At 39.0% G+C, this 27998-nt stretch overlaps 1 protein-coding gene across 3 annotated transcripts in view; it reads left to right on the top strand.

Moving 5' to 3' along the window:
* MYRIP (myosin VIIA and Rab interacting protein) overlaps positions 1-27998 on the top strand; it is a 460077-nt gene that overhangs the window by 44573 nt on the left and 387506 nt on the right. The gene's annotated exons all lie outside the window — the stretch shown is intronic.

Genomic DNA, 27998 nt, shown 5'->3' with positions numbered 1-27998 from the left:
CAGACAGGACCCTCAGCTGCAGGTCTGTTGGAGTTTGCTAGAGGTCCACTCCAGACCCTGTTTGCCTGGGTATCAACAGCAGTGGCTGCAGAACAGCGGATTTTTGGGAACCACGACCATGCTGCTGCCTGATCGTTCCTCTGGAAGTTTTGTCTCAGAGGAGTACCCGGCCGTGTGAGGTGTCAGTCTGCCCCTACTTGGGGGTGCCTCCCAGTTAGGCTGCTCGGGGTCAGGGGTCAGGGACCCACTTGAAGAGGCAGTCTGCCCATTCTCAGATCTCCAGCTGCGTGCTGGGAGAACCACTACTTTCTTCAAAGCTGTCAGTCAGACAGGGACATTTAAGTCTGCAGAGGTTACTGCTGTCTTTTTGTTTGTCTGTGCCCTGCCCCCAGAGGTGGAGCCTACAGAGGCAGGCAGGCCTCCTTGAGCTGCGGTGGGCTCCACTCAGTTCGAGCTTTCCGGCTGCTTTGTTTACCTAAGCAAGCCTGGGCAATGGTGGGTGCCCCTCCCCTAGCCTCGCTGCTGCCTTGCAGTTTGATCTCAGACTGCTGTGCTAGCAATCAGTGAGACTCTGTGGGCGTAGGACCCTCTGAGCCAGGTGCGGGATATAATCTCCTCGTTTGCCGTTTTTTAAGCCCGTTGGAAAAGTGCAGTATTAGGGTGGGAGTGACCCGATTTTCCAGGTGCCATCTGTCACCCCTTTCTTTGACTAGGAAAGGGAATTCCCTGACCACTTGTGCTTCCTGAGTGAGGCAATGCCTCACCCTGCTTCGGCGCATGCACGGTGCGCTGCACCCACTGTCCTGCGCCCACTGTCTGGCACTCCCTAGTGAGATGAACCCGATACCTCAGATGGAAATGCAGAAATCACCCGTCTTCTGCCTCGCTCACGCTGGGAGCTGTAGACCGGAGCTCTTCCTATTCAGCCGTCTTGGCTCCACCAGCACGTGTTGCTAAATTTTTATGCCACGAGAGAGGGAAACGTGAGTTTTAATAATTTACAGCTCTGTGTTAGGAAGGAGTTGGAAAAAAAGAGCAGACCTAGGATAAATATGCCATAGTATGTTCAGACCTCTGTATCAAATGTGCACAGGAGTAACGTATTTTGAAAGAAGGGAATTAATTCATTTTAATGTATTCTTCCAGTTCTGTGAGTCTCTAGGAGAATTTTTTATTCTATGGAACATGTTACTAGGATGTAGAGGGAACATCTCTCTATCCTATAGGTAAACCACAGCATTGAAGTAGGAGCAGACAGAAAGGACAAAGGACCCAAAATGATTGGCTACAACTTGCCTTATCCTCTTTCCGCAACCACACTGTCCACTGTAATCCTAAAGTGGGATCCCATATTCCAGTACCAATGGATGATGGAATAAGGAAAGATAAAAAAATTTTCCCAGGATGGTTTGGGTAGTCTGAAGTTGGATACAAATAGATAAAGCCACCTCTGTACTTCTCATTTATTTCTGAGTCTAATACTGAAGCCATCAAAACAACTACATTTTTATGAAGTAGTTTTAAGCATCCAATGGAAAAATTGTGCCAGGGTAATACTGGCAAGTTGTTTTCTCCAGTCCAGGGGATGTGATGGATGACCTGGGGAGATAGAGGTCCAGACTTCCTGGAGTGGAGATAGTGACGGGTTCATCAGTAGCTACAGGCATGTCATGGTGATCACACTGGTAACTTGTAAGTTATAAATATGAACTTATAAGTTGTCTCTTAGTTGTGTAAGTTTGTTAAAAGGAGGATTTTTGGTGACAGTAAATTGAAGATTTTGTGTTCTTGGCAGTTGCTAATCCTCGGGTTTTCTACAACTCAATGTCATCTAAGTCAGATGAGAGTTTCTTCTATAGTGTAGAGAGAGGATGACTCTCCCACAAATAAAACTGAGCTGTGAGGCTCTAGGAGGAAAAAGAAAGCCTGACTCTTTTGACTTGTAAGTGTGGATAGGAGAGGATTAGTGACTGCCAAGAACAAAAAATTGTCAGCTACCTGTTCCAAAAATGTCCTCCCTCTAACAAACATAAATGACTAAGAGACAACTTTAAAAGTTCGGATTTATAACTTAGAGATTATCAAGATGGTCACCATGACATGCCTGTACCTCCTGAGAGGGAAGGCAGGGAGGTCAAGAGTGTGTGTTCTGATGCTCTTCTTCCTGGAGTAGGGTGTCAGAGGGTATGAGTGTGTGTCTCACAGGGAGTCGAGTAGAGGACTAGTCTAGGGGGAAGCTGCAAACCTCTCCAGGAAGCCCTATTTGTAACCACATGCTCTGTGACCCAAGAACAACTGTAGTTCATTGACTGGGAAGCTGTCTATCAGGTTTCTACCAAGCATTCTCTGGCTCCTGCCCTTCTGCCTCCCCTGTGGGTCAGCCCACATACCCTCAAGGCACCAGCCCATTCTCCCAGTAGCCGTTACCACAGTGTCCACTGGTGCTTTCCAGCTATCCTGAGCTTTATTCTAAAAGTGAAAATGTGAAGGAACAAAATTTATCCTGGGTCCTGGGATTAAGTTCCACCATTTGTGACTAGGAGAAACTTCTGAGGTTTACATATAAAAACCAAGGCTCTGCAGCTGTTATTTGCTTACACTGTAATTGTAGTGTTTACATATAAATTCTAAGTAAGTACCTGATAGTAATTTGCTCTCTTTGGAATGTAAATATTCTCCTTAAAAAAATCTACTATTAGTTGTCTTAATCCCTTTATTTTGAGAACAAATGGAACAGTAAATTTGAGCCTACTGTGTTTGATCACAAGTTCAGAATTGGTGAGGTCTAAGTTAGTGAAGTTTTAATGCATATTTTTTTCATGATCTTGTGTTCTCTAGTATAATTATGTGGTCTAATTTCAAATGTAGCCAGCTGCCAGCTCTTATATTGACACATTTTTATTGCAGAAGAAACATACCAGACTTTTATGTAGTAGAGAGAGCAAAGAGGATCATTATCCAGTTGAAACTGAAAGGGAAATTCTCAGTGGGCTGAAGAGCTGTGTATTTTTATCGAGTGTTCATTAGTGGTCTGTGCAGGGGATCCATATTAGAATACCCGAAGAATGTGAAGCAGACAGAGAAAAAAACCCAAAGGCAGGAGAGACTTCCACTGTGTCCAGACAATCAGGAAACAAAAGCAGGGGATTTCAGGCATGTCTCTAATATCAAGATGACAGGGAGATATTCTGCGCTCTGATACAAACACTGGCCTTTTTTGTTTGTTTGTTTTCTCTAAGACCAGTCATGGCAGATAAAGCCAGAAAAATGAATCAAGATTTATAAGCCAGGTTATTTAGTTGCCAATAATCTATGATATATGTATGTATGTGTGTGATTTCAGAGCCCAGACTCTCTGCAGTGATGCTAGTCCCTGCAGAGTGACAACAATGAAGTCTCTACCTCCTGGGAGCCAGTAGCACACCCACAGTTGTGACCACTAGATACTTCTCCAGACATTGTTAAATGTCTCCTGGGAGACAGTATAGTTCCTGCTGAGAATCACTGGTTTAGTCCACAGTTCTCAATTAGGGAAGTCACAACTCCTGCTCCCTTGCCCCATTCTCACACTTCTGCTAATTCTAGCCACTTTTTTCCTCAGGGTGCGTGTATGGGTCTCCATCTAATGCCATTAGAAATGATTTCACAGGACCTTCTGTCACCAAGTATGGCCAACAGAAGTCATGGAAGCTGTTCTTCCACCTCTACCATGTTCACTTCTGAAGAAGCTTCTACCAGGATCTAATAGAAAATACAATCAGAGTTTACAATACAGGGATAATGAGATCTCCCTCACCAGTTTTCAACTTCTAGACCTGTTCTCATTTGTCAGAAATAAAATTATAGTGTCACTTCTGATGGCAAGAGGAAGTTTTGCCTAAGACAGCATGAGCTTGGAGCCTCCATGGGACATCAGGAGAGTCAATGGTTCAAATAGAGGTCAAAAGGCCTATAGGAGCTGGTGCCTGGTAGTTTTGGGGTGATGGCATTTAGACTGTAGAAAGGAAGGTTCTCTACACAGCTAGACTGGAGCTGGTCAGTCTTCTCCTGCATTGCAGTGATCCTTGGTAGAATACAGATCTATAGAGAGTGACTGAGGAGAGCCATTTGTGGGCTAGAGTGCCCCTGGAGCCTGAGGGGACCTCTTTGTTCATTCTTTCATTTACTTAGCAATCAACAATTTAGCCCACATGTACTATGAACCAAGCATTAGACAAAGTCATGAGAATTGAACATTTATAGAGATAGATTTTTGAAACAGGAAAAAATCAAAAGTAGGGAGCCTGGTCAGTGATCCCACCCAAACTTGGAGCATAGCCAGCAGCCCTTCCCAATTGTGGAGCCCAGTCTGCAGTTCTGCCCAACTTTGGGGCACAGCACACAGCCTCACCTGACTTGGGAGACTAGTAACAACCTGATGGGCTGCAGAGCACACCTCTGGTCCCACCCAGGCAGGGAGCACAACCAGACCCTGCTCAATGACAGGGCTCAGCCTGTGGCCCTGCCTAATTTTGTTTTATTTTCAATATAAAATAAATTTGTGCAACAGGTGGTGTTTAGTTACATGGGTAGGCTCTTTAGTGGTAATTTTTGAGATTTTGGTGCAACTGTCACCTGAGCAGTGTACACTGTACTGAATGTGTAGTCTTTTATTCCATCACCCCACTCCCCCCTTCCCCCTGAGTCCCCAAAGTCCTTTATATCATTCTTATGCCTTTGTGTCCTCATAACCTAGCTCTCACTTACAAGTGAGAACATGTGATATTTGGTTTCCATTTCTTAGTTACTTCACTTAGAATAATGGTCTCCAACTCCATCCAGGTTGCTGTGAATGCCATTATTTCTTTTCTCCCCTTCTGTTCTGTTCTGTTCTGTTCTGTTCTGTTCTGTTCTGTTCTGTTCTGTTCTCCTCTTCTCTTCTTCTCAAGATAGTCTCACTCTGTTGCCAGGCTGGAGTGCAGTGGCAAGACCTTGGCTCACTGCAACCTCTGCCTTCTGGGTTCAAGTGATTCTTCTGCCTCAGCCGCCACAGTAGCTGGGATTACAGGCGCACGCCACCACATCCGGCTAATTTTTTCTATTTTTGGTAGAGACGGGGTTTCATCATGTTGGTCAGGGTGATCTTGAACTCCTGACCTCAAGTGATCTGCCCACCTTGGCCTTCCAGAGTGCTGGGATTACAGGCATGAGTCACTGCACCTGGCCTATTTCATTCTTTTTTTATGGCTGAGAAGTATTTCACAGTGTATATATACTACATTTTCTTTACTCACTCATTGGTTGATGAGTATTTAGGCTGGTTCCGTATTTTTGCAATTCCAAATTGTGCCGCTATAAACATGCATATCAAGTGTCTTTTTAATATAATGACTTATTTTCCTCTGTGTAAATACCTAGTAGTGAGATTGCTGGATCAAATGGTAGTTTGCCTTTATTTCTTTAAGGCATCTCCATACTGTTTCCCATAGTGGCTGTACTAGTTTAAATTCCCACCGGCAGGGTAAAAGTGTTTCCTTTTCACTATATCCATGCAGCATCTATTGTTTTTTTTTAAGTTTTTGGTTATGACCATTCTTGCAGGAGTAAGGTGGTATCTCATTGTGGTTTTAATTTGCATTTCCCTGATCATTAGTGATGTTGAGCATTTTTTCATATGTTTTTTGGCCATTTGTGTATCTTCTTTTGAGAAATGGCTATTCATGTCCTTAGCCCACTTTTTGATCGGATTATTTGTTTTTTTCTTGATGATTTGTTTGAGTTCCTTGTAGATTCTGGACATTAGTTTTTTGTCAGATGCATGGCTTGCAAATGTTTTCTCCCATTCTGTGGGTTTTCTGTTTATTCTGCTGATTATTTCTTTTGCTGTGCAGAAGCTTTCTAGTTTAGTTAGGATCTATCTATTTATTTTTGTTTTTGTTGCATTTGCTTTTGCATTCTTGGTCATGATCTCTTTGCTTAAGCCAGTGTCTAGAAGAGTTTTTCCCAGTGTTATCTTCTATAGTTTTCATGGTTTCATGTCTTAGATTTAGGTCTTTGATCCATCTTGAGTTGATTTTTATATAAAGAGATAGATGAGGACCCAGTTTTACTCTTCTCCATGTGGCTTGCCAATTATCCCAGCACCATTTGTTGAATAGGGTGTCCTTTCCTCACTTTGTTTTTGTTTGCTTTGTTGAAGATTAGTTGGCTGTAAGTACTTGGCTTTATTTTGGGGCTCTATATTATGTTCCATTAGTCTGTGTGCCTATTGTTCATACCAGTACCATGCTGTTTTGGTACTGGTATAAAACAGTATCAAAAGTGTTTAAAGTCAGGTAATGTGATCTAGCAAGGCCAGAAAAGTTTTCTTCAGTTGTTCCCTCAAAAAGTTTTCCAAACTTTTAGATTTCTTTTCTTCCTCGGGAATACCAATTATTCTTAGGTTTGGTCTTTTAGCATAATCTCAACATTTTTGGAGGCTTTGTTAATTTTTTTATTCTTTTTTCTTTGTCTGATTGGGTTAATTAAAAAGCTTTGTCTTCAGGCTCTAAAGTTCTCTTTTCTTGTTCTAGTCTATTGTTGACATTTTTCAGTGCATTTTGTATTTTTCCAAGTCTTTCATTTCCAGAAGTTGTGATTGTTTTTTCTTTATGAAATCTATTTCCCTGGAGCATTTTTCATCCATATCCTGTATCGTTTTTAAAAATTTTTTAAGTTTGTTTTCCTCTTTCTCTGGTATCTCCTTGAATAGCTTAATAATCAACCTTCTGAATTCTTTATCTGGCAATTCAGAGATTCCTTCTTGGTTTGGATCCATTGCTTGGGAGCTGGTGTGATCTTTTGGGGGTGTTACAGAATCCTCTTTTGTCATATTACCAGAATTACTGTTCTGGTTCCTTCTCATTTGGGTAGACTATTTCAGTAGAGAGGTCTTAATCTCAAGCCCTGCTGTTCAGATTCCTTTGTTCCATAGGGTGATCTTTTGATGTGGTGCTTTCCCGTTCTCCTAGGGATGGGGTTTCCTGAGACCTTGACTGCAGTGATTGTTATTGCTCTTCTGGGTCTAGCCACCCAGAGGGGCAACCAGGCTCCGGGCTGGTGCTGGGGGAATGTTTGCAAGGAGGTGTGTGATGTGATTCATCTTTGGGTCTCCCAGGTATGGATACCAGCATTTGCTCTCACAGAGGTGTCAGGGAAGTGAAGTAGACTTCTTGAGAGTCCTTGGTTATAGATATATGTACTGTGCTGGCTTTCTTGAATGCTGGTTATGCTAGCAGGGAAGTTGTCACATGGACACATTCAAAATTTCTGGTTAGCCAAGATGTTGCAGTTAGGGAAATTAGGTGTTGTCTTCTTCCTGGGGTCAGGTTTATTCTGTCATGGTTTGCTGTAATGGCCTAGGTTGGTTATCCTCCAGCCAGGAGGTGGTGTTTTCAAAAGAGCATGAGCTCTAGTAGTAGTAGGAGAATCCAAGTTTGCCCTGAGATGGCCAGGGTAATTATTTTGGTATCTCAGGTGATGGGCAAGATTGTAAAGCTCCCAAAAGTTTCTATGTTTTGTGTTTGGCTACCAGAGCAAGTAGGGAAATACATCAGGCAGGGGCAGGGGTATGCGAGTCTGGACTCAGACTCTCCTTGGACAGGGCTTCCTGTGGCTACTATGGGGTGTGAGGGGGTGGTTCTCAGGCCAATGGGGTTATGTTCCAGAGGGGATCATGGCTGCTTCTGCTATGTCATATAGTTTGCCAGGGAGGTGGGGGCAAGAGGCTGGTAGCTGGCAGCAAGAGGCTTCACCCAGCTCCTACACAGTTGGTGAGGCCGGTCTCACTCCCACAGTGCCCCACTCAGACCTTGTCCCGGATTGTGAGCTACCCCACTGAGAAAGCAAGCATGGCTTTTGGATCTTGCCCATCCCTGTCTTCTCACTCTGTTGACAGCTCCTGTACTCCTGCACTTGTGTCTGCAGCAGCTCCCGCCTCTCCCCAAGACTCTGCTCAAGAAAATTTGTGCCCAATCAAAACCACTACCAATTTCAGTTGGGAGATTTTTCACCCTGCAACCCCTCCTCAATTCTGCTGGCTGCCTTCTTGAGGCCCCCTGTGAGATATAGTCAGAGGTGGCTTCCTGGGGCTTGAGCTGGAGACTGGGAGTGTCTTCAAAGCATTTCTCGCTGCTACTTCTACTATTATATTTTGTGCAACTCCCTAAATTCATTTTACCTCTAGGTAAGGTTAAATCCTTCTTTCATGGTTTGGATTTTCAGATTCGCCAGTGGGGATGTGTGTTTGGAGGCAGATTTCCCCCTCTTACACTTTGGGAACTCACAGTTTTTGGCCTGTTTCACAGAATTTGCAGTGGTGTGCCACTTCTTTCAACGGATTTGTGAATTCTTTCAGTCTTTCTGGTACATTCCTGTGGTGGTTCTTGGAGCAAACAAGCACAGTGTGAGTCTCTACATGCTGCTCTGTTCGTACATGTGGGAGCTGCACATTAGCCCTGCCTTCTATCCACCTTCTTCCCCGCGCCCTGCCTGATTTTAGAGCCCAGTCTGTAGCCTTGCCCAATTGTGGAACACAGCCAGAGTCCTAGTCCAATTGCATAGCCCAGCCTGCAGCCCCATTTGAATGCATAGTAGAACCAGAAACACCACCCACTGGAAAAGCACAACCTGGGGTCTCACCTGGCCAGGGGCAATTATACAGCCTAGCCAAAAGCCCTGCCTGACCATGATCCCAACAAGCAGCCCCTTCCAGAGCCCAACCAGCAGAGCTACCCAGCCACAGATCACAATCAGCAGCCTTGCCCAGTTTCAGATCATGGGCAGCAGCCCTGCCTTATTAGATACCTTGTCAGCAAGCCCCACATGCCCACAGAAACAACTAGATGGTCCATCCACCTGATGGCCCCTGGACTAACTAGTGAAGGTCCTTCCCTGCCTAAGTGAACATGTAAAAGCCTTGAAGAGGTAATAACTCCCCGATATGCAGACATTGATGTAGGGATATGAGGTTCATAAAGAATCAAGGAAACACGGCAAGCAGCAAAGGAAATGTACAAAGCACCAAAAAACACTAAAGAAATAAATATCAATGAGATGCGGTGGCTCATGCTTAATCTCAGCACTTTGGGAGGCCAATCTCAGCACTTTGGGAAGATTCATTGAGCCCAGGAGTTTGAGACAAGCCTGGACAACATAAGACCTTATAGATTTAAAAAAAATTATCTAGGCATGGTGATGTATGCCTGTAGTCCCAGCTACTTGGGAGGCTGAGGTGGGAGGATTGCTTGGGCTTGGGAGGTCAAGGAGGCAGTGAGCCAAGACCATGATACTGCGCTCCAGCCTGAGTGACAGGGTGAGGCCCTGTCTCAAAAACAAAAGACAAGAAAAGATAACACGGGAGGGAGGAAGGAAGGAAGGAAAAATGAGTATCTATGAACTGATTGACAAAGAATTAAAAATAATCTCAAGGAAATTTAGTGAATAACAAGAAAAAGACAGCTAAAGGAAATTAAGAAAACAATACATGAACAAAATGAAAAGTTCAACAAAGAGAAATCTTTTTTTTAAAATTCTAGTGCTGAAGAATTCAGTGACTGAACAAATAATTCAATAGAGAGCTTCAACATAATTCTCAGTCAAGCAGAAGAAAGAATCCATGAACTCTAAGACAGGTCAATTGAATTATCCAGCCAGAGGAGCAAAAAGAAAAAGAATGAAAGAGTGAAGGAAGCCCACAGGAAGTTCTAATACTATAATGGTGGTGTATAAATCACTTTCAACTCTCATATAAAAGTTAAAAAACAAACATATTAAGCATAACAATAATTACAATAATTTGTTACTGGATACAGAATATGACAAAAGGTATAAATTGTAACATCAATAATCTAAAATGTGAAGGAGCAAGAGCAAAAGTAGTTATTATATATGATCAAAATTAAATTGTTATAAGCTTAAAATAGGATATTATAGCTGTAAGATATTTTAAATAAGCCTCATGGAAACCAAGAAGGAAAAACCTGTAGAAGATACACAGAAAATTAAGAGAAAGGTATGAAAGTAGGCCATGACAAAAAGTCATCAAATTGCAAAGGCATGCAGCAAAAGAGAAAGAGAGAAACAAAGGAACTACAAAGCAGTCAGAAAACAATGAACAAAATAGCAATAGTAAGTCCTTACCTATGAATAATTATTTTAAACATAAATGGATTTTCATTCTCCAATCAAAAGACATAGAGTGAGTGAATGGGTTTTTTTTTCTGGATAAATATATTTTTATTGATCATATACAAATAGATGAAGATGGACTTGGATGTTAAGTAAAATAATACTATACAAAATCTAGAGTAGACAGTCGCCCCTAGACTTAAATTAAGAGTACATACATTAGATAATTTAATCCAATGCATCAGGTAAAAACTTGAACAAACCTTTTGGCCTCTTCCATAAAATTCAGGGAAGCATGTCCTCCACAAAACAGAATCAAAATATCAATAAAAGACTGGCTTGAGATGAAAGGAAACCTTAGAAATGAAAAGAAGCCAGATGAGAGGCACTTAACTGAGAATGAAAAGAAACTGAGTGGACAAAATAATTATGGGAAGATGAACCTTCAAATCAGAAAGAGGGGAAAAAAGGTTATTTGATAGTATGGGAACTCAAAAGAGAGTGAACACAAATGTGAAAATTCCAAGAGTACAGAAAAGTAGCATAACTAAATTAAGAGCATGAGAAAATGTATACAATTTTGAGTACTAAGACAAGAAATCAAAAGTTAGAATTGTATGTTGCATTTTAGTAGAGCAACACTGAAGAAGAATGAAAACAAATAATATGACTAAATATGAACATATGGAGAATAGAATAATATCTTTAAACTTTTTAGTTTCTAAGTTTTTCAGAAATTTTAATTTTGGTTTCTTATGTAATACCACAGTTATTAGGAAGGTATTAGCTAATAACACTATTTTCAGTGATATTTTAAGTATTTGTCCAAGAAAAATTTCTATTTTAAAAGACAAGGTCTAGTGATTTGCTGCCTTCAGGAGACTCACTTTAGCTTTAGGGACATACATAGACTGAAAGTGAAAGGATGGAAAAATATATTCTGTGAAAATGATAACCAAAAGAAATCAAGAATGGCTATACTTATATTAGACAAAATATGCTTTCAATAAAGCAAAATGGCCCCAAGAGACAATGAAGGTCAGTATGTAATGATAAAGGGGCCAATTCATCAAAAAGATATTATAATTTAGGCACCCAACATTGGAGAACCTAACTATATAAAGAAAATAGTAACAGAGTCGAAAGGAAAAATAAATAACAATACAGTAACAGTAAAAGATTTTAATATCCCACTTTCAACAACAGATCATCCAGACAGAAAATCAATAAAAAATTAGGAGATTTTAATAACACTATAGACCAATGGAGTTAACAGACATATATAGAACTTTCCATCCAATAGAAGCAAAATAGACATTCTTTCCAAGGGCACACAAAACATTCTCCAGGATAGATTATATGTTAGGTCACAAAAAAAGTTGTAACAAATCGAAGAAGTTTGGAATCATTTCAAATGTATTTTCTCACCACAATGGTTTGAAACTAAAAATTAATAACAGGAGGAAAATTGGAAAATTTACAAACACAAGAGAATTAAAACACTCCTGAACAACCAATGGGTCAAAGAATAAATTAAAAGGGAAATTTTTAAATACCTTGAGAGAAACAAAAATGGAAACACCATAAACCAAAACTTAGAGGAGGCAGTAAAAGCAGTTCTGAGAGGGAGTTGACAGCAATAAATGTCTACCTTAAGAAAAATAAAGATTTCAAATAAACAGCCTTACTTTACACCTCAAGGAACTACAGAAAGAAGAACAAACTATGTTCAACATCAACAGAAAGAAAGGAAGCAATAAATATTAAAGCAGAAATATAGAAAATAAAGACTAGAAAACAATAGAAAAGACCAATGAAACTGAGTTAGTTTTTTTTTTTTTTTTAATTATACTTTAGGTTTTAGGGTACATGTGCACAATGTGCAGGTTTGTTACATATGTATCCATGTGCCATGTTGATTTCCTGCACCCATTAACTCGTCATTTAGCATTAGGTATATCTCCTAATGCTGTCCCTCCCCCCTCCCCCCACCCCACAACAGTCCCCGGAATGTGATGTTCCCCTTCCTGTGTCCATGAGTTCTCATTGTTCAATTCCCACCTATGAGTGAGAACATGCGGTGTTTGGTTTTTTGTCCTTGTGATAGTTTACTGAGAATGATGTTTTCCAGTTTCATCCATGTCCCTACAAACGACACGAACTCATCATTTTTTATGGCTGCATAGTATTCCATGGTGTATATGTGCCACATTTTCTTAATCCAGTCTATCGTTGTTGGACATTTGGGTTGGTTCCAACTCTTTGCTATTGTGAATAGTGCCGCAATAAACATACGTGTGCATGTGTCTTTATAGCAGCATGATTTATAGTCCTTTGGGTATATACCCAGTAATGGGATGGCTGGGTCAAATGGTATTTCTAGTTCTAGATCCCTGAGGAATCGCCACACTGACTTCCACAATGGTTGAACTAGTTTACAGTCCCACCAACAGTGTAAAAGTGTTCCTATTTCTCCACATCCTCTCCAGCACCTGTTGTTTCCTGTTTTTTTAATGATGGCCATTCTAACTGGTGTGAGATGGTATCTCACAGTGGTTTTGATTTGCATTTCTCTGATGGCCAGTGATGACGAGCATTTCTTGTGTTTTTTGGCTGCATATATGTCTTCTTTTGAGAAGTGTCTGTTCATGTCCTTTGCCCACCTTTGGATGTGGTTGTTTGTTTTTTTCTTGTAAATTTGTTAGAGTTCATTGTAGATTCTGGATATTAGCCCTTTGTCAGATGAGTAGGTTGCAAAAATTTTCTCCCATTCTGTAGGTTGCCTGTTCACTCTGATGGTAGTTTCTTTTGCTGTGCAGGAGCTCTTTAGTTTAATTAGATCCCATTTGTCAATTTTGGCTTTTGTTGCCATTGCTTTTGGTGTTTTAGACATGAAGTCCTTGCCCACGCCTATGTCCTGAATGGTATTGCCTAGGTTTTCTTGTAGGATTTTAATGGTTTTAGTTCTAACATTTAAGTCTTTAATCCATCTTGAATTAATTTTTGTATAAGGTGTAAGGAAGGGATCCAGTTTCAGCTTTCTACATATGGCTAGCCAGTTTTCCCAGCACCATTTATTAAAGAGGGAATCCTTTCCCCATTTCTTGTTTTTGTCAGGTTTGTCAAAGATCAGATAGTTGTAGATATGCGGCATCATTTCTGAGGGCTCTGTTCTGTTCCATTGATCTATATCTCTGTTGTGGTACCAGTACCATGCTGTTTTGGTTACTGTAGCCTTGTAGTATAGTTTGAAGTCAGGTAGCGTGATGCCTCCAGCTTTGTTCTTTTGGCTTAGGATTGACTTGGCGATGCGGGCTCTTTTTTGGTTCCATATGAACTTTAAAGTAGTTTTTTCCAATTCTGTGAAGAAAGTCATTGGTAGCTTGATGGGGATGGCATTGAATCTATAAATTACTTTGGGCAGTATGGCCATTTTCACGATATTGATTCTTCCATGAGCATGGAATGTTCTTCCATTTGTTTGTATCCTCTTTTATTTCATTGAGCAGTGGTTTGTAGTTCTCCTTGAAGAGGTCCTTCACATCCCTTGTAAGTTGGATTCCTAGGTATTTTATTCTCTTTGAAGCAATTGTGAATGGGAGTTCACTCATGATTTGGCTCTCTGTTTGTTATTGGTGTACAAGAATGCTTGTGATTTTTGTACATTAATTTTGTATCCTGAGACTTTGCTGAAGTTGCTAATCAGCTTAAGGAGATTTTGGGCTGAGACAATGGGGTTTTCTAGATATACAATCATGTCATCTGCAAACAGGGACAATTTGACTTCCTCCTTTCCTAATTGAATACCCTTTATTTCCTTCTCCTGCCTGATTGCTCTGGCCAGAACTTCCAGCACTATGTTGAATAGGAGTGGTGAGAGAGGGCATCCCTGTCTTGTGCCAGTTTTCAGAGGGAATGCTTCCAGTTTTTGCCCATTCAGTATGATATTGTCTGTGGGTTTGTCATAGCTAGCTCTTATTATTTTGAGATACGTCCCATCAATACCTAATTTATTGAGAGTTTTTAGCATGAAGCGTTGTTGAATTTTGTCAAAGGCCTTTTCTGCATGTATTGAGATAATCATGTGGTGTTTGACTTTGGTTCTGTTTATATGCTGGATTACATTTATTGATTTGCGTATGTTGAACCAGCCTTGCATCCCAGGGATGAAGCCCACTTGATTATGGTGGATAAGCTTTTTGATGTGCTGCTGGATTCGGTTTGCCAGTATTTTATTGAGGATTTTTGCATCAATGTTCATCAAGGATATTGGTCTGAAATTCTCTTTTTTGGTTATGTCTCTGCCAGGCTTTGGTATCAGGACGATGCTGGCTTCGTAAAATGTGTTAGGGAGGATTCCCTCTTTTTCTATCGATTGGAATAGTTTCAGAAGGAATGGTACCAGTTCCTCCTTGTACCTCTGGTAGAATTCGGCTGTGAATCCATCAGGTCCTGGACTCTTTTTGGTTGGTAAGCTATTGATTGTTGCCACAATTTCAGAACCTGTTTTTGGTCTATTCAGAGATTCAACTTCTTCCTGGTTTAGTCTTGGGAGGGTGTATTTGTCGAGGAATTTATCCATTTCTTCTAGATTTTCTAGTTTATTTGCATGGAGGTGTTTGTAGTATTCTCTGATGGTAGATTGTATTTCTGTGGGATCGGTGGTGATATCCCCTTTTTTGTTTTTTATTGCATCTATTTGATTCTTCTCTCTTTTCTTCTTTATTAGTCTTGCTAGCGGTCCATCAATTTGGTTGATATTTTCAAAAAACCAGCTCCTGGATTCATTAATTTTTTGAAGGGTTTTTTGTGTCTCTATTTCCTTCAGTTCTGCTCTGATTTTAGTTATTTCTAGCCTTCTGCTAGCTTTTGAATGTGTTTGCTCTTGCTTTTCTAGTTCTTTTAATTGTGATGTTAGGGTGTCAATTTTGGATCTTTCCTGCTTTCTCTTGTGGGCATTTAGTGCTATAAATTTCCCTCTACACACTGCTTTGAACGTGTCCCAGAGATTCTGGTATGTTGTGTCTTTGTTCTCGTTGGTTTCAAAGAACATCTTTATTTCTGCCTTCATTTCATTATGTACCCAATAGTCATTCAGGAGCAGGTTGTTCAGTTTCCATGTAGTTGAGCGGTTTTGAGTGAGTTTCTTAATCCTGAGTTCTAGTTTGATTGCACTGTGGTCTGAAAGACAGTTTGTTATAATTTCTGTTCTTTTACATTTGCTGAGGAGAGCTTTACTTCCAACTATGTGGTCAATTTTGGAATAGGTGTGGTGTGGTGCTGAAAAAAATGTATATTCTGTTGACTTGGGGTGGAGAGTTCTGTAGATGTCTATTAGGTCCACTTTATGTAGAGCTGAGTTCAATTCCTGGTATCCTTGTTAACTTTCTGTCTCGTTGATCTGTCTAATGTTGACAGTGGGGTGTTAAAATCTCCCATTATTATTGTGTGGGAGTTTAAGTCCCTTTGTAGGTCACTGAGGACTTGCTTTATGAATCTGGGCACTCCTGTGTTGGGTGCATATATATTTAGGATAGTTAGCTCTTCTTGTTGAATTGATCCCTTTACCATTATGTAATGGCCTTCTTTGTCTCTTTTGATCTTTGTTGGTTTAAAGTCTATTTTATCAGAGACTAGGATTGCAACCCCTGCCTTTTTTTGTTTTCCAGTTGCTTGATAGATCTTCCTCCATCCCTTTATTTTGAGTCTATGTGTGTCTCTGCACGTGAGATGGGTTTCCTGAATACAGCACACTGATGGGTCCTAACTCCTTATCCAGTTTGCCAGTCTGTGTCTTTTGATTGGAGCATTTAGCCCATTTACATTAAACGTTAATATTGTTATGTGTGAATCTGATCCTGTCATTATGATGTTAGTTGGTTATTTTGCTCGTTAGTTGCTATAGTTTCTTCCTAGCCTCGATGGTCTTTACAATTTGGCGTGTTTTTGCAGTGGCTGGTACCGGTTGTTCCTTTCCATGTTTAGTGCTTCCTTCAGGAGCTCTTTTAGGGCAGGCCTGGTGGTGACAAAATCACTCAGCATTTGCTTGTCTGTAAAGTATTTTATTTCTCCTTCATTTATGAAGCTTAGTTTGGCGGGATAGGAAATTCTGGGTTGAAAATTCTTTTCTTTAAGAATGTTGAATATCGGTCCCCACTCTCTTCTGGCTTGTAGAGTTTCTGCTGAGAGATCAGCTGTTAGTCTGATGGGCTTCCCTTTGTGGGTAACCCAACCTTTCTCTGTGGCTGCCCTTTACATTTTTTCCTTCATTTCAACTTTGGTGAATCTGACAATTATGTGTCTTGGAGTTGCTCTTCTCAAGGAGTATCTTTGTGGCGTTCTCTGTATTTCCTGAATCTGAATGCTGGCCTGCTTTGCTAGATTGTGGAAGTTCTCCTGGATAATATCTTGCAGAGTGTTTTCCAACTTGGTTCCATTCTCCCCATCATTTTCAGGTACACCAATCAGACGTAGGTTTGGTCTTTTCACATAGTCCCAAATTTCTTGTAGGCTTTGTTCATTTCTTTTTATTCTTTTTTCTCTAAACTTCCCTTCTCTCTTCATTTCATTCATTTCATCTTCAATCAGCGATACCCTTTCTTCCAGTTGATCGCATCTGCTACTGAGGCTTCTGCAATCTTCACGTAGTTCTCGAAACTTGGCTTTCATCTCCATCAGCTCCTTTAAGCCCTTCTCTCCATTGGTTATTCTAGTTATCCATTCTTCTAATTTTTTTTCAAAGTTTTTAACTTCTTTGCTATTGTTTTGAATTTCCTCCCGTAGCTCAGAGTAGTTTGATCGTCTGAAGCCTTCTTCTCTCAACTCGTCAAAGTCATCCTCCATCCAGCTTTGTTCCGTTGCTGGTGAGGATCTGCGTTCCTTTGGAGGAGGAGAGGTGCTCTGTTTTTTAGAGTTTCCAGTTTTTGTGCTCTGTTTTTTCCCCATCTTTGTGGTTTTATCTACTCTTTGTCTTTGATGATGGTGATGTACAGATGGGTTTTTGGTGTGGATGTCCTTTCTGTTTGTTAGTTTTCCTTCTACCAGACAGGACCCTCAGATGCAGGTCTGTTGGAGTTTACTAGAGGTCCACTCCAGACCCTGTTTGGCTGGGTGTCAGCAGCGGTGGCTGCAGAACAGCGGATTTTCGTGAGACCACAAATTCAGCTGTCTGATAGTTCCTCTGAAAGTTTTGTCTCAGAGGAGTACCCGGCTGAATGAGGTGTCAGTCTGTCCCTACTGGGGGGGTGCCTCCCAGTTAGGCTGCTCAGGGGTGAGGGACCCACTTTAGGAGGCAGTCTGTCCGTTCTCAGATCTCCAGCTGCGTGCTGGGAGAACCACTACTCTCTTCAAAGCTGTCAGTCAGACAGGGACATTTAAGTCTGTGGAGTTTCTTGCTGAGTTTTTGTCTGTCTGTGCCCTGCCCCCAGAGGTGGAGCCTACAGAGGCAGGCAGGCCTCCTTGAGCTGTGGTGGGCTCCACCCAGTTCGAGCTTCCTGGCTGCTTTGTTTACCTAAGCAAGCCTGGGCAATGGCGGGCGCCCCTCCCCCAGCCTCACTGCCGCCTTGCAGCTTGATCTCAGACTGCTGTGCTAGCAATCAGCGAGACTCTGTGGGCATAGGACCCTCCGAGCCAGGTGCGGGACACAATCTCCTAGTGTGCCGTTTTCCAGGCCCGTTGGAAAAGCGCAGTATTAGGATGGGACTGACCCGATATTCCAGGTGCCGTCTGTTTCCCCTTTCTTTGACTAGGAAAGGGAACTCCCTGACCCCTTGCGCTTCCCGAGTGAGGCAATGCCTCTCCCTGCTTCGGCTCGCGCACAGTGCGCTTCACCGACTGTCCTGTACCCACTGTTAGGCACTCCCTAGTGAGATGAAACCGGTACCTCAAGCAGAAATGCAGAAATCATCCGTCTGCTGTGTCGCTGGGGCTGGGAGCTGGAGACTGGAGCTGTTCCTATTCAGCCATCTTGGCTCCACCCGTCAGATCTTTGTATTTCTTGGAATAACTCAGTTTTAAAGCTGCATTTTAAACTTCGTTGATGTATAAAAAATGATAAAAGCTGCATAATTTTCTAAGGAGTAGGCATTCTCAAATTTATTCAGCCATTTCTTCACTGAGAAAAATTCGACTTTGTTTTTATATTTGTTTCCAGTGAAAACAATGCTGATGCTAAGAGGCCTCCCTGGAACCAGACAGCTTGGTTCATTTCATATTACTATCTCCTACTTCATAAATGTGTTAGCTTCAACAAGTTACTTGGCCTTTTTTTGCTTCTATTTACTCATCTGCAAATAATAATTGTTTCTAGCCCCTTAGGTCTGTGACAATTAAATGGATCAATACGCATAAATATTTAAGCAGTTCTTTACCCATAGAATGCAATAAATGGTAGCACATTTTGTTGTTATTATTTATCCCAGGTGTTCTGAAATTTTCTTTGATATATTTTGATGTCATATTTCATTCATTTTGTTGGAGACTCGGGTCCTTTTAATCTGGAAATTAGCATTTCTCAGTTTGAGGAATTTTTGCATAATTTTAAAAATAATTTATTCTTCTCAATTCTCTCTTTTGTCTCTATATCTCTTTTAACTTTCTTCTTTTAACTATTTTCTCTTTGTTTGTTTTGGGGAAGTTGCCTCAATTTTGTCTTCCAAGCTTTCTATTGAATTATTTATTGTCATTATGTTTTCAACTTCCATAAGTTTATTCTTGTTCACTAACTAAATATTTGTTTTTAATTTAGCATCCTGTTTCTTTTTCATGGATAAAATCAGTATCTTCTGACATATCTAGATATCATAGGATTGTTTTAGGTTTTCTTCAACTCTGAGCATTACACCCATTTCTTCTGTTATCCTGTTTGTTAGTTTTGTTCTTTGGCTTTCAAGTTGGAGGTTTCCTCAAATATCTGATAATCTTGGACTGTTTACTCATATTTAAGAATAAGCAATAAAATGCTGATTGGACGTACCTTAACGAGTGGGGAGATTGGGGTTCACCATAGAATAAAGCAAGCTGTTTCCTTGCTGCTCCCCAGTTGTGAAAATTTCCAGTTAGTAATATCTCCAGGGCTTTCATTTAAATGTATCAGTTTTTTCCTCAAAGAAACGTTTTAGTCTGCTGCTCAGGTATAACCTAAATGCCACTATCTTGGGAAACAAGTACGGACAGTGAGTCAGAGGCCTCAATGTTCTTGATGTCGATTTTTAATGAATCTTCCTATTTTTAGTGTGACATTACACTGCTTAGCTATGCCTAGTGTCTTTAAATCCAGAGCCTCTCTAGCCCAGTCTCTCCTGAGAGGAAGTTACCTTTCTACTTCACCCTTTATCTTCATTTTTGGAGGACCCTGGTGACTCCTGATATTTTAACCTTTTTAGCTCTTATGGAACAAATAGCCATTATCTTGTTGCATTTCTACTCTGTAAGCTTAGATTTCAGTTTTTTTCACTCTACCAAGTCAGTTTTCCTTCCTACGTACTTCCATCTTTTAAAATTTTGTTGACATTCTTCTTCTTCTTGTCTTTTTTTCTCTTGTTTCTTCGTCCCTGAGGATTTTTTTAAATGACTTTTGAGGGTTTTTTGTTTGTTTGTTTTTGTTTTTTTTTTTTTGAGGGGGTGATGTTTTTTTTTTCCATATTTAACTTTTTTTTTTTTATTATTATACTTTAGGTTTTAGGGTAGGTGTGCACAATGTGCAGTTTTGTTACATATGTATCCATGTGCCATGTTGATTTCCTGCACCCATTAACTCGTCATTTAGCATTAGGTATATCTCCTAATGCTGTCCCTCCCCCCACCCCACAACAGTCCCCGGAATGTGATGTTCCCCTTCCTGTGTCCATGAGTTCTCATTGTTCAATTCCCACCTATGAGTGAGAACATGCGGTGTTTGGTTTTTTGTCCTTGTGATAGTTTACTGAGAATGATGTTTTCCAGTTTCATCCATGTCCCTACAAAGGACACGAATTCATCATTTTTTATGGCTGCATAGTATTCCATGGTGTATATGTGCCACATTTTCTTAATCCAGTCTATTGTTGTTGGACATTTGGGTTGGTTCCAACTCTTTGCTATTGTGAATAATGCCGCAATAAACATACGTGTGCATGTGTCTTTATAGCAGCATGATTTATGGTCCTTTGGGTATATACCCAGTAATGGGATGGCTGGGTCAAATGGTATTTCTAGTTCTAGATCCCTGAGGAATCGCCACACTGACTTCCACAATGGTGGAACTAGTTTACAGTCCCACCAACAGTGTAAAAGTGTTCCTATTTCTCCACATCCTCTCCAGCACCTGTTGTTTCCTGATTTTTTAATGGTGGCCATTCTAACTAGTGTGAAATGGTATCTCACTGTGGTTTTGATTTGCATTTCTCTGATGGCCAGTGATGATGAGCATTTCTTCATGTGTTTTTTGGCTGCATATATGTCTTCTTTTGAGAAGTGTCTGTTCATGTCCTTTGCCCACTTTTTGATGGGGTTGTTTGTTTTTTTCTTGTAAATTTGTTTGAGTTCATTGTAGATTCTGGATATTAGCCCTTTGTCAGATGAGTAGGTTGCAAAAATTTTCTCCCATTCTGTAGGTTGCCTGTTCACTCTGATGGTAGTTTCTTTTTTTTTTTCCCATCTTTTTTCTAGAGTTTTGAGAGACAGCATAGGAAATGAATGTTTTAATCCAATACATTTTACTAGAAGTATTTTTGTTAAAATTAATCCTTAGCATTTTATAATATTTAATCTGATTTATGAATATTAAACCTGATATCTGAACATGCTCCCTTTTTTCTTGTTAGCTTTTTTTTTTAGTGAGCTGAAGTATAATGAGTGATGCACTGAAGTCATCCTTTGCAATTTGAAGACCCATGGGTTTATGATCATGAAAGGTGGAAGTGGTTGGTGTTATGCATGTTAATTCTTTTCCCTGTGGCCTAGTTTCAGTTTAGATGCTCAGAGCAGATTTGATCCTCTCCAAAATATCCTCCCCTTTTGCGTCTCATCAGGGGATATATTAGGCTTGTACGTTGGGCAACTTTGCATGTCCAGCTGGACACAAATCTTATCACCAGTCTTAAGATAGTTTGCAAAGGTGGGTCTCAAAATAGAGATTTAGAACCCATAAATGACGTTTAAAATTATTTAAAATATTATTTTAATTTTTCTATTTTTGTTAGAACACAATTATGCATCATTTCTGGCTGGCTGATTCATACGATTTTGAGTAATTTTAACTAGGTCCAGTTTTCCTTAGTGGCTAAGGGCATGGTCTTTGGAGGCAGTTAAGCTGGATGATCTTGGGCATGTTATTTACTTTCTCACAGCTTAAATTTTCTTCTTTGTAAAAGAAGGTTAATAATAGTACCTGCTTCCTAATGTTATGAGGAATGCATTAGTTAAATATGCAATGTGCTTAAAACAGTGCGTGACTTCTGATAAATATGGTATGTTTGCTATTATATACTTTGAATTAGGAATACAGGGTTGGACAATCTAAGGACCATAATCATATAACCCTCCCCACTCCACCTGCCCCCCCTCACCATTAATATAGCAGAAGAGTATATCTGTTAATGGCAGATCAGACAATTGGGATATCCTTCCACGGAGGACATCTATAAAAGCTGAATAAAATATGAGAGAAAAGTAGTAAGATACACCTCTTTAAAGCCATTACAGAGATAAAAAGATACTGAAGAGTCATTGGGCCAGAGCCCATTATGGGGCACAACGGTCCAAGAAGGTGAGAACAGCATTTGAGGCCAGTTTTTTCCTCAACTGCACTTTGAGGAAGCAGCACTTTTGACAGTTCCTTGGAGATAGGGAGATAGGAATTCGAGGCCTGGCAAGGGGAGGGATCCTATTGACAAACCCTCACTTTGGGTTGAAATCTCAAGAAGTCTTACCTATTAAGTAAGAGTGAACTGGATGTAGAAGGCCTGTGCAGGAACTGCAGCTTAGCTTCAAATTGTCCCAATCCTGAAATTGCTAATGCATGCAAGCTTGCTGGTACCATCGGCACCTGACAGAAACAAACATACATCCTCTCTAGAGGAAAATAACTGTGTACAAGTGTAGGTGAGAAGAAATAAACATACAGGAACAGAAGAAATGGAAAACATAACAGACCGACAGAGTCCCCAGATACTGAGTTATCAGACACAGATTTAAAAATAACTATATGTTACTACATTTAAGGAGATAAAGGAAAAGATTAGGAATTTAGGCAGAAAAACCAAGACCACTAAAAAATAATAAAGCAGAAAATTTATCATATAATAAACCTGCACATCTACCCCCAAATCTAAAAGTTGAAACTATATAAAAAAAGAAAATTTAGAATTGAAAGATGCAAAAAAACTTAAATATGTGTTTAATGGCAGATTTAATATATATGAAGAGAAAATAAATAAAAAAAGAATTTCTTATCTAGGTCAGAAAAATATCCAGAATGAAGTATGAGAAAACAAAAGGATATAAAACCAGAAGACAGAATATCTGACTTGAACAATACAGTAGGAATGTCCAACTAATGTGTGTGATTGGAGCCACAGAAAGAAAAACAGATTCAAAAAGAGGTATTATTCGAAGAGAAGGTACCTGAGAATTTTCCAAAGCTGATGGAAGTTTATGAAATCTACAGATTGAAGATGCTCTCTCTATAAACTCTCTACAAATCAGGACAAAAATATAAGACAGAACAAATTCTAGTCACGTTATATTAAAACTGAAAATCAAAGCAGAATCCTTAAAAGCAACCAGAGAACAAAAGGCAGACAATGGATTGTAGCTGATATCTGACTAGAAACCAGTAGAAAATCTGGAAGACCATGGAATACTATCGTAAAGTGCTAAAAGGAAACAGCATCTACTTAGAATTTCAGAACAAGCAAAACCACCCTTAAGAAATGAGAGGGAGAGATCACAATTCAGACAAGATGGCATGGACTTGTCCCTCCCCGCTCCTCCCTGCTGCTTAAAGTTATAAAGCCAAGAAAGAAAACACAATTGTGATGGTTAATGTTTTGTGTTAAGTTGGCTGGACCACAGTGCTCAGATATGTGGCTGAACATTATTTTGGATATTCTATGAGGGTGATTTTTGGAGAAGATTAACATTTAATGGTTGGACTTTGAGTAAAGCAGATTACCCTCCACAATGTGGATGGGCCCCCATCCAGTTAGTTGAGGGCCTTAATATAAAACACTGACCCCTCACAAGCAAGAAGTTCTGCCAGATGACTGCTTTTGAACTCAAACTGCAAGCTATATGTATATAATAGAAAAATATATTTTGTTTCTCCCGTTTTATCCAAATGATAACGTACTATACCTACTTTTCTGCATCTTGCTTTTTGTACTTAACCCTTTAAATATGTAAGTTCTTGAAGAACTTTCCATACTCACTCATAAATAATTTTTCTTCTTTTTTCCTTAACAGCTACATATTTTTCCATTGTATGGCTATACAGTCATTTTTTTTTTTTTTGCATGAATGTAAGTGCATTGTCTTTGTAGGATAAATTCCTAGAGGTGGAACCACTAAAAATCAAAGAAAATCAATCTCAATGTCTCTCTCTCTCTCTCTCTCTCTCCCTCTTTCCCTCCCTCTCCCTCCCTCCCTCTCCCCCTCTCTCCCTCTCTTCCCCCACCCCCCTTCTCCCTCCCTATCATATTGATACTGACAAACTGCCCTCTATAGAGGTGGTATAAATTTACATTCCGAACAGCAATGTATGAAAGTGCCTATTTCCTCACAGACTTACCAGCACAATATGATACAAGCTTTTCAATCTTTTCAAAGCCAATAGGTTAAATAACAAAAAGTCCTTCAGTCTGCACTTATCTTTTTATATGTTTGATAGATTTATGAGCCATTTATAGTTCTTTTTCTGAACTCTATTTCCTTTGCTATTTTTCTCTTTGTCTATTTTTATATTGGGTTTTTGCTGTTTTTAAAAAAACTCCAGTTGAAATGTTTATATTGGGGGAAATCATTCTTTTGTCTTTGATATGAAAAGACAATTTTTTCTTCATTTGACTTTGCTCATAATGTTGTTTATTATGCAGACATTTAAAATTTATGTTGAATTTATTCAGTGTTTTTAATGACTTCTGAATTTTGTGTCATATTGAGAAAGGCATTTCCTACTCTGAAATTACAAAAGAATCATCTCATGTTTTCTTTTATTACCTTTATGGTTTCATTTTTTAGTCTTTGACACTATAACCATGCCTTACAATCCACACCAGAATAATTCCAAAACTGAACCAATAACTTAAAGATTGTTTCTATAGTTGTAAAAAATCTAAAATTTTTTCAAAAAATCAGTTTTCCTTGAGACTCATTCTTCTCTACTCCTCCCAGATAACCTTAAATTTTTCTATTTTTGTTTATTTATTTCATCATTTGTTTCATCTCTCCATTTCCTTCTTGAAGGGGTTCTCTTCTACTTTTCCTCCATATCTAAAATATTCTTCCAACCTTTTAAACTCCTTTTTTTCCCCATTTTCCTTTGGCTCCTTTCCTCTTGTCTCTTCATCCACTGTTGCCACTATGTTTCTTACTTTGTTTTAGTAATTTCTCACTTGCCATGCATGCCTTTTGGCATAATTTTTGCAATGGTTATTATTTTTCTCCACAACTTCCCCAAATCCTACCACGTCATATTTTATCATTTTTTGATATTTCCCCTATTTCTTCATTCATGGATGTCATTTATCATTGTTTTTAATTTCTTAAAAAATATTTGGTCACTCTTTCCAGTGCTCCAGTAAGTCTTATAATGAAAGATCTTCTCCTGTTATTTTACTTTTATGCTTATTTTTTTAAAACAATATTTTTATATAGTTTCTGAGTTCTTATTTATTACTTATTATCAAAAGAGTTTAATTTTATCATGAATAGCTATCTATGGAAAGTTCATAGGGGTAGGGGGTGTGGTCCAGGCCAGCTGATTTTTTTTTTTTTTAAATATTTGGTCAGCAACTTTATTTCACCAAGGCCAGTGGAGAAAAGAGTATTTTTTTGTTTTGATTTTTTATTCGAGGGCTGGGGAGTAGTGAAAAGGAAGACTGCGCATAGTAAATATGCCTTCTCTGTGTATGATTCCCTGTATAATTGTCGCTATTTCTTTTTGGGAAACAAACAAACTGGGTTTATTTGAGCCAGCTGATCAGTGCTTTCTGTTTCAAACAAGTGTTGGCACCTCAGGTGGTGTCCCTTGCCTTGAAGAAGGGTATTTTTGCTGGTGTTTGCTGATGTCTGCAGATTCAGGAAGCTCTCTCTGCAGCCTTTTATCTCCTCTTCCTCCCACTCCACTTCTTCTGTTATAGATGACTTTCCATGTATATTTGGTCTCTGTCATTTTTTATTGTCTCCTGGTTTAGCTGAAATGAAATTTACATTTTTGTTTCTTATTTTCCCAGTTGCTTTTTAAACAATTTTCAATATAAGGGAGAAATACTGACTTTTACCCTGCCAAGTTCAAACAAGAAATCAGCCTGTTTTTTTCTTAAGCTGCCTGAAGGTAATGCATATTTATTTTTAAATGTCAGATAGTATGAAGAAAATTTTCGTAATCTTCTCTTGCCTTATTCTAAACACAAATACAGGCTTCATTGTATAAAGTTTGTGATATTCATATTGCTCAGATTTTTTTTCTTTTAACTATGTATAATGAGCATCGCCTCTGTATTGGTGAAAGTCGATCTAATTCTTTATAATATCTGCATGATATTCCAGGGAATAGGTGTACCACATTTAATGTAATCATTCTCTATTGAAGACTTTCAGATTATTTCCAGGTATTTGCAACTATAAAAAGTGGGGTAGTAAACATTGATTACACATTCCTTTACACTCGTGTGCTTCGTTTTTCTAAGTTCACTTTCCAAAATTAGTATTGCCGGATCAATGGTATTTAATTTAAATACATTACAGTCTACTTTTTGAAAAGTTGCATCAGTTCATCTCTCTACTGAATGAAGGAGCTAATTTCCTCACATCTTTGCTACCTTTGGAATTACCAATATTATTGCATTTTACTAATTCTGGGTGGAAATACGTTATGCCATCAATAGGTTAACACGAAGAATAAAAATAAGATATTTTTTTAATATCCTTTGTCAATTTTTAATTGTCATTTTCTTGTTATTTTGTAGAGATTCTTTTTAATTTTAGGACTACTAACCATTTTTCTTATGTTACACATACCTTTTCTGTTTTTTTCCTTTTGACTTTATTTATAATGACTTTGACTGTTGACTTTATGATATCTTTAGTTACAGTACTTCAAATTTTTATATGGACAAATACATCTCTCTTTGCATTATGGATTTTCCGTCTTCCTCTAGAAAACTTCTTCTATCCTAAAGTTATAAAAAGTTAATAAAATAATTCTAGTATCTAATTATTTTTAGAAATTTATATCTTTAATCTGCTTTATATGTGAAGAGAGATCATTATCCTGGCTCTAGGAGTAATGAGAATTGGGTGAGGATTTAGAATGTAAAGTAACTGGGTACATTCTTGCCTAGCCCAAATGAAAACTGGTGAGAACCTGAAATCAGGTGAGGTTGTGGGATGGAGATGAGTAGGGATGGCATATTGAAACAATAGAGGTGGAATTTAAGAATTGAAGGCTGACTTCCTGTGTGTGGTTGAGTGAGATGAAGGAAAGTAAGGTCATCTTGGATATTGGATGGCGGCAGTTAAGCACATATGGGTTCAGTGTGGACTAAGTTGGGGACTGAGAAGATAATATTACATAAGTGCATTGCTAGAAATTTAGATTTTCTATTAATCTATGTAAGTTATGTAAATTAAATTTAGCCTAACTCTTGCCTGGTGAGCGAACAGATTGTTTCAGAGTGTGATTTTTTTTCTATTAAGTTAAAGAAGTGCATTATATCATGATCAGAAAGTTGAATAATCAAATGTGAAGAATGATCATTTGACTAGCCTTAAAAGTAAGTTTTAAGTTGTAAAATTAATATAATGATATTATAGAGAACTTGGAAATGTAAGAAAAGCCACTCATGAATGACTGCTCTTAAGCATCCACCACTTTATAATAACCTACTTGCTGCTTTGGTTTTTGGAATGGAGGGCATAGATAACTTTCTGTAGCACTTGCAATAAAATGCTTCTCACATAATGTCTCATGGGTGCTCAAATAAATAATTGTGGTCAGCACGCTGCTTTTCTTTTTGTCACCTGGCAAAACTTTAAAGGGACACATCCCCTTTGTGTTTTAGGAGGTTCTTGCAAGCCATGTATGGTAAGAGTTTGTTTTGGTTCCTATCTCAGCTGATGTTATCAAACTTGACCAAGTGGGTTGTATGACCTTATAAATAAAACCCAAAACTCTTTTATAGATGGTTTTATGTCTTCCAGATTTTTGTAAATTGTGCAGTTTACATAAGGCCTGAGGCTGAACTATATGTTTTTATTTTTTGGCCTTTTCAGATTGAAAGGATGTACCCACCTTTGCATTAATTACACTAAGATCTGCAATTATCCTGTGCTCATCCTCAGGTTTTTTGAAAGTTTTCCAAGTCTTTAAATATAATTTTCTTTTTGATTCTTGAAGCGTAATAGGAACCTGAGTAATTGTTAGTTTGTTCACCAGTTGATGCTAATGGAGTAGCCATTAAGCATTATTTCAAGCCCTTTATATAAAATGTAAATTTTTAGTAGCTGGCATTGTACCACCTCTTGTTTTATGGTCTCTGCAGCTATAAATTAATGTGAAATCAATTATAATTCAATCGGGATCAGTTTTCAGGCTGTTTCCTATAACATGATAATAACATTTATTTTCATTAAGAAAGCAATCCATGTTCATT

Source organism: Nomascus leucogenys, chromosome 4 (genome assembly GCF_006542625.1).
Source record: "Nomascus leucogenys isolate Asia chromosome 4, Asia_NLE_v1, whole genome shotgun sequence".
NCBI lineage: Eukaryota > Metazoa > Chordata > Mammalia > Primates > Hylobatidae > Nomascus > Nomascus leucogenys.
This window is presented reverse-complemented; position numbering and strand designations above follow the sequence as displayed.